General features: G+C 39.9%; 1 long non-coding RNA gene across 2 annotated transcripts; it reads left to right on the top strand.

Moving 5' to 3' along the window:
- Window positions 1–7,740, top strand: LOC142600380 (uncharacterized). 2 transcript variants are annotated; one of them, XR_012833837.1, is made up of 3 exons: window positions 1–219; window positions 3,252–3,378; window positions 5,875–7,740. It is a non-coding gene; the product is annotated as an uncharacterized LOC142600380 (long non-coding RNA). The 2 variants fall into 2 exon arrangements; XR_012833838.1 differs by having other exon boundaries at window positions 3,252–6,139; window positions 6,587–7,740.
- The last annotated feature ends 331 nt before the right edge of the window (window positions 7,741–8,071 follow it).

Below are 8,071 nucleotides of genomic sequence, written 5' to 3'. Positions count from 1 at the left end.
CTAGCATCTCCTGGTAGTTCTCATGGATCAGGCATCTTCTGGTAGTTCTACGGATCAGAGGCGACGATGTGTATGGGGAATCTATAACACTTAGGGATAATCTAACATTTTCAGCTCCAGCCAGCCGTGAAACAGTCCTGCTCTGGTCCCTCCGTCAGTGTGGCTGCAGGAGCGAGGACAAGGCTGGTCCTTTCCCTTGACATGGATGCTCTAGTGCAGGTTTGGCAGATGCATGCATGTGGGGAGCACGTTAGTTTATAGATATACCGTCAAACTTTGTCTTTATTGTGGAGCCTTCTACCATTCTCTACTCTGAAGCTGTTCTTCACAAAATAGCTTTCTTCAAATGAGGGCAACACTGCGGCTGCCTACAGCACTTAGATTTAGGTGATAGCCTGGATGGATGGTGTTAGCAATGATGCTACATTAGCTCAATCTTTACCCTCTGTTGTCTGTCAGGCAAACCAATTTAAATTAAAAGAATCCATGTAATACTTTGTACATTCAAGTGTTGATTTATGAGCAATGTGCAAGGCAGGATTCTAGGTAATTTCTTAACAAAACTCCAAACACCCAGGGTTACTGCTGCTATCTGTGAGTTACAGCATCACTTTCCTCATATTCCTATCCACAAGGGGACAGTCTTTCCATCTCTTACCATCGACTAAAACCATTTAAAAGTTAGCTCCTTGGAAAGCTACCATTCAATGAGTGAAATTTAATTTTTCTTTAAAATACATGTTTCATGCTTTATAAAAAGTTCCAGATCTTTGTAAACTATATGATGTTACTGTATTTATAGAGCGAATCGTAAGTAAAGTTAGTTTAATGAAGCTAATGACTTGAAAATAATGACTGTGGCTACAAGACAATCAGTGCAAAGCACAAAACAAAGTTTCCATGATATTCATTAAGATAGCCTTGGAAAAGGATGTCTTTGCCTCTCATTCTCATTTTTGATTGCTCAGTTTCATTTCTTTGACTCTATCTTTCCAACAATGTGAGAAAGAGGAATAATGACATAATTTCAAATAGCATTTTAGTGGGAGACCTTTTCATTTTCACACAGAAAAATGACTAGAATTATTAGAATTTAGTTGTATAAAATGTAGGGTTATTACAACATTGCATTCATTTTCACTGAATACTTGTAGATGACTAGTGTTGCTTTTATAGATATCATATTTACATTTTTGCTTCTTATCTGAAATGTTCAGTTTAGGAATAACTGCTCAGGTTACTCTCAGAGTACCAGAGGACTTTGGGGAAAGAAGATAATGCCATATTTTTTATTTCTCAAAATGCTCACACACATTTTGGGATTCAGCTCCTCATTTGCTTTAGTATGGTGTATTACCACAATCTCTCCTGATGAGTCAATGAATTTTTACAGCAGCTGATTTTTCATATAGCCAAACTCCCGCAAAAGGTGGGCTCTTTACCACAGTTATAGAAAATACTGTAAATTGCTGTGAATGCAGGACAGAACCAGAGAGATCCATCAGCAGCCTATATTTCATGCAAAACATCCAGTATAATATTGTCACTAAGCCTGCATTGGACATTCTTGCAAGCAATCATTATAAAAAACCCAAACAGTTAAGGAGACGAATGTAACTACAAACCAAGGATGCAGAAACAGCAGCGTTCAAGTACAGCTCCATTTCTGAAACATAATGGTACTGTTACAGATGCTACAGCCTCCTTAATGAAATAAAGCTTACAAATTGCAACGATGTTAAATGTATTTCCATTTGAAATTATTTTGGTGGAATATTAGAATATCAATGCAATTACAAATATTAGCAGCATAGTCATGCAAGTTTTCCTGAGCTCAAGGTATAAGCTAAAAATGGTAATGAGAGGAAAGAGTGAAGTTTAATTTGGATTTAAAATCCTCAGTACTAAGTCACTGCTTGTGTCAAGATTACTCACCGAATAGTTTCTGTCAAGTGACCGAAGTGAAACTCTTTGCTTTCATTAGTGTTAAGATAAAACCACTTCTCAGTGGACAAAAGTGAGGTAAATTATTCATGATAGGCGAAACAGGGTTCGCTAATCCTTAAATGAAATTTCTGGGCCAACTGTAAAATATTTTAGTTATTTAAGAGTCAGGATTCACTGTTAAACTGGAATATAATTTTTAAGATTTCATCAGAGAACAGGGCACCTCTCCAAGTCAGAATGACTCAAATGTGGGATTACTCATGAAAACTCTGCTGAAAAGTGATTGCCATGAATTACTCGTTGCTTGTAGCTGCTCATGACCTGGTTTGGAGTTGTAGGGGCTTTTAATTTTATTTTCCTTAAAAATAGAAGTCATAATTACTTAATGGGTTAGCTTATTATCTTCAGTTAGAGTGTCCCTGATACCTCAGGAGTCAAAGTCACATGTCTGACCTACTGATAAGGAAGACAAGTATTAGCAGAACAATCTGAAGTAATCCAAGCCTTGCATCAAAAACTTAGAACCGAGACCAACAAGGAGACCAAACAAGTGTCGCCCTCAGCCCTGCCTCAACATCATTGCTCCTGGACCCACAAAAATTGCTAGCTATGAATATTTAGTAAATTGCTAATAAAATTGTCACCCAGCAACTTTAAGAACATCTTTTTTAATTAAAAATATTAGAGTTCCCTATCAGAAAAGGTCGTCTTTCTTCTGCAGCGCCTTTTGCAATGTATGATTTTTTTCTGAATCTGGAGCAGCAGAAGGAATAGCTGTTTTAAGAGACCATACTGACTGCCATCTGTACAGTTCTTAAAATCCTGATTATACCTGAAGTTTGCTCAGAAAAATTCACAACATTTATGGCAGGGTCACAAATGTTATTTTTTCTCTTAGCTTGAGCCTGCCTCATCTCTATTACTGAAATTATCAGTACACTGTAAATGAAAACCGAAAGGTCTGGAAAACCAAACATTTGACCAGTTCTAGTATCTGAGTGATCTACTGCTGTCAGTCACTCACTGTCAACCTTACTCACTGAACAGCCTGAAAAGTATGAGCTTTAAATCCATCCACTCCTCCCAGAGTTGCTAAATGCTAAATGGAAACTGCTGGGCCCTCAGAAATTTAGTAATTAATTTTGTTGCCTACATATAGCTTTAGAAAATAAGATATTAGAAGCTAATTCTTTAAAAGATGCATTTACCCTCCAGATATTTCATCAAGATTAACATGTTTTTTTATCAGATAGAACTGTTTGAAATGTTCTATGGGCTAGGTTTCCAATTTTATCTCCGTGCAGGTGAACAAGGAGATGACGTCTTTGGACAGGCAGTTCCTGACCATGGGGAGCGAACTCTTGCAGCAACCCAGGTGAGCACCTCCAGCTGCACGCTCCGGAGTTTCTGCATCGCTCAGAGCTGTTTCAGGTGTCTCAAGCACTACCTGTACCTCTCATTTATATTATATTTGCAATTTTTGCCATTCAAAAGCCATCAGAATGCGCGTAAAAACACAAAAAAGTGAAGACGGCATAGTCTAAGCGGCCAGTTACTCTGAGAGAAAAGGAAATTATGTTTGATACAACTTGTCCTTGTCAAGACTAGGTTTTCACCTCTGTGAGTTTACTAAAGAAATATTTATCCCAGTCTTTTTGGGTGTTGACATTGGACCACTTGTCTGTAATTTCACAATTCCACTCTTAGCTTTTTTTTTAAATAAATGCTTTGCCCATCTGCAGGATGGCAGTTAGCAGCTTCTGTTTTTTCTAGGTTTCCAGGAAGTTCGTCAGGTTGTTCCTCCTGTGGCCTGCAGTCTCTTCTCTAAATTTAATACAAATGAAGGGGTTTTGTTATGATTTGCCAAATAAGTGTTTTATGACTCTTCGAAACAAAACTTGAAACATATTATAATAAGAATAGGATTCATTTGGAACAACCCGACCTTAAAAGTTACATGGGTGTTATTTCAGTGGGGGGAAACATCTTTTCAGGGGGAAATGCTAAAATTATTTCTTTTATTTTATGCAGAGGTTTTTTTTGCATATTTCCAGGACTATATTAATCTTGAAAATTATTATTCAAATAAGGAAACTACTGCAAGAGAAAACTGAAAGACAATTATGTAACTAATATTGATAAAACTGTGTGTTACCATGACAAATTGATAAAAAAGGGATTAAGGTTTTAACAGAACATGCATGGGAGTATCATAGTCCTGATTCTTTACTCTATTATACCAGTTTTATTAGATGGTTAAATAAATTACATCATTGGCTCAAAACTAGGGAAATGTCAGGCACTATATTCCTAGCAGAAGCACTGCTGCAAAACTTTACAGAATAGAATTTATTTCAAAGGCAAATGAATCTGAGTAGATAAAACAGTTCAACGCAGGGAATTCGGGCTGGCGCTGCAAAAGGCATGCAGCGCACGTTGATATTATTTCCTTTGTGCTGAGAATGTGCTCAGCTCGACAAGAAAAAAATAAATCAACATTTCTCGGGATTTAGACAGTTGACAGGCTGAGAGGCAAGGACACGTGGCCATGGTATATAGGAGACACAACCCCGCTGTGCGTACGCACACTGCGCGTGGGGAAGGGGGGTGCGGGTCAGTGCAGAGCCAGGCTCAGCAGCAGCAGCGGGAGGGATGCTGGGGAGAGGAGAGCTCGGGGGAGCAGGAGGCACTAAAGGCTGTTTGGCCTCGGCTAGTTCAGAGGGACCGGCGAGTGTTGTTAAAAAAATCCATGTGCTATTAACACGTCTCTTTGGCCACAGTGAAAGCAGTGATTGTTTTAGGAGAGATTTGGTAGGTCAGTGGCTTAGTGAAGTGGAGAAGGGAGAATATTTTATGCAGAAGGTACTGCTAGCGGCGGTGGGAAGGGCTGCGAGAATGGGGCAGGTGAGAGACACCGACCAGTTCTGTCATGGCAAAGTCAAGAAATCAAGGCTGATAAACTAGGAAAAACAAGGTCTGAATGTGTTCAAAAGAGGCAGCATGATGATCACAGTAACAGGTAATGTCAGCTGATTGAAGAGAGGCAAGACGAATAAATGAAAGCTAGGAGGATTTCTGAAACCAGAGTGAGAGATGATTGAACCAGAGAGAGATGCTTTAGTTACAAAGACAACTGGGAAGGATTCGTTCCGATATGACACAGTAAATGAAAGTTGCTTATTTCTCAGGTATATGGATAGTATGAGAAGACTGATGTACAAAAGGGAGAGGCACCCAATATTCACATAAACCTGTCTTTTCAGTGGCTTCCTGGTCTTCTTCCCTCATCCCTCCCTCTCCTCATTGCTTCTTTGCCTGCCTTGGCTTCTCCTGCCCCGGTAAAGGTACTACATCATAGAAGTTAAAAAGGTATTACATTTGTAGCATCGACAGACACAGGAGGGAAAAAAAAAAGGGAAAAAAGTCAAGTTTTATACATTGCTCACACTCATCAAATCATTCATCTGTGTGCTGAGATTTTTATGGCCTCAGGTTGCTCTAGTTAGGCTTCATGGACATTTCAAAATGCAAAGTTTGCTTGAGGTCAGTATGAGTCATCTGTAGCCATGGGAAGTCCTTGGACTCGGATATCTACGGCAGAATTCAATTTATTTTCTAGTAGAGTTTATGCTAATGTGTGTGTATTATAAAGGATAATTTAGGGCTAAAATTATGCTTTATTTTGGTTTGCACATTGCAAGTTACTTCCCATGTTTACTTCTCGTATCTCCGGAAGTGCAGGCATCCTGGTAAACAGCATCATTGCCTATCTTCTGGTCTGCTCCCTGTTTTCTTAGCCAAGTGTCGTATGTCTGACTTCCAGGCATCTCTGTCCATGAGAAGCAAAATCTGAAAGTGCCCTCACTTACGCACCTGGAAGCAGCAGCCATCTAATGACCTACTCTGTTCTTTCTTTGTGGAAAACAGGTCTGCAGGGGACTGTGCCACGGGAATCTATACTATTGGGGGGAAAAAAAAAAAGGAGACATCACAAAAAGAACCCTGGAATAGGAAGAGATGGTGGAAAAGTACATTATCATCAAGATGTAAGGACTAGGAAGGGGATGCTAAGTACATGTGCTTATTCTGATTTTTCTTAGCACCTGCAGTGTCAGGAGCAGTGTTGACTGAGGGGGTTGATTGATCTCCAAATCATGGGGATGAAGAGTAGAAAATTAAAGTGGATGTAGAGGTGAGGGACTGAATTTATCCTTGCAGGGGCCTGTAGGCACAGTTTATGGGAATGATTTCCTATAGCATGTTTAGAAGATCACAATGGAGTGTGTGACTTAGAGAGGTCACATACCAAAGGCCAAGAGGCCATGACAGACAGTTTTGATGGGAAGCTTTTACATACTCTTCACACTGCTTTTTTATCTAGTAATGGAAACAAAGAGGAAACCATGCAAGTAGTCTGCTTATAGACAAGCCTGAGCACGCACAGTCTACATCTGTTTCACCTTTAGTAGAAATACCTATATTTCAGTTCAAGTTCACCAAGCACAGCTGGTGGAGGAGTAACCCAGCAAAGATGCTCCATCTACCCCGTAGGTGCTAGCTTAGCTCCATTAACTTGGATTTTGGAAGGAGTAAAACCAAACTCACCTGCTTGCTCCCATCTCCTTGTGTCCTGATGCAGCTGGTCCCACTAGCTCCCGGATGCTCCTCTTCCTCAGCTGGACTTGCCACTCCAGCCCCAAGGTGTCTGTCAGCCCGTCACAGGCAGAGTCAAGGACACAACCCTACTGCCTGCAATGGAGTCTTCTTTCTGGAGGAGAGACGCCAGTATCTGCTGGTGGCGGCATTTGATCCTCTGAGTCTTGATTAGCAAACTGTCTGGCAGCCGGCAGCTCCCCAGAAAGGTCAGCTTTCCAGGGCAGGATTCTTCTTCTGCACCCAAGAGCACCCAGCTACCCCCAAACCCTACCCAAAGGGCAACATGAGCACCCATCCTCTTGTTTTTCATCAGGAACAAGCGATGGTGGCAGGGAGGTCCTGGCGAGGAGCCCTCACATTTAGACTGTACCGCTCTGCTGTGAAATCGCCTGGTTCCTCTGACCTTCAGATCTGCTGGACCCATCTCCAGTCCCCATCGGTCATGGGGCGCACAGCTGGGACTGGGCTGGGTGCCCTCAGAGCTGGGGGCTTACCAGGCCCCTTTTATAAAAGCTCTTACAATTTGAACTTGCCTTCTCAAATTGCCCTCGTGCTCTTGGTTAGTGCAGGTTATCTGAATGACTGTCCAGAGCAGGGAATAGTTTTGAATTTATTTTTCGGTGACTGTTTTTTGATTTAATGGAAGTTGTTGGTTTTATACTTGTTTTCACCAGTCTGACTGTATTTTCCTATATATCAAAAGCAAGCAGAGTTGTGGATAGACCTTTTTTATGTATAATATAAATCTATTTAAGTGAATAAATAAATAAGCAGTGCCACAATGGAGTAAGAGTGAAAGATTGCATTGATGCTATTAGGAGTAGAAATATTTTGGAAGTATCACTATCAAATCATCTGTGAAAATGCCATATAGGCACACACATACACATAACCCACAGAAAGATTTTTTTCCTTCAGATAAATGTAAAAAATGCAAACGTCTGTTTTCATTTAAGTACCTGACATATTCTTCAAATCCACAGTGCACTTGGCAGATACCAAGGCATCTTCCATTAATCCTTAAAAGATTTAAATATCATTGTATTTATATTTAGCATTCTGAAAGCACAAAAGAGAATAATAAGAGTTTTCAATATCTAGATCTTATAGGCTTCTTCCTAGAAAAGACTGCTACAAGAATAAGGCTAAGTCAGTAGTAGCTTAATCTGTTGTAGATAATATAATTTATGTTGCTATGTATCACGCTAACGATTCTAAAACAATGTGCACACTATATTTTTTTCATTTGCAATTTGGGATTCTCAGAATAAGAGATGCAGAGACAAGGATAACCCATGTTTTCCATGAGAGATTCATGAAAACTGAAAAATAAGGTCTTTTAATAGTTCATGATAACTGTTTTTCTTGGCTTAAGTGTAGGTTTTAAAAAATGGTTCTCATTGTTTTGCTTGTAGTTCTTTCATGCATGGACAATCATGCTGATGATGCATTTACTTCAAGTGAATTT

Source organism: Balearica regulorum, chromosome 2, assembly GCF_011004875.1.
Source record: "Balearica regulorum gibbericeps isolate bBalReg1 chromosome 2, bBalReg1.pri, whole genome shotgun sequence".
Lineage (NCBI taxonomy): Eukaryota > Metazoa > Chordata > Aves > Gruiformes > Gruidae > Balearica > Balearica regulorum.
The sequence above is the reverse complement of the archived record's forward strand: the minus strand, read 5'-3'. Positions and strand labels throughout refer to the sequence as shown.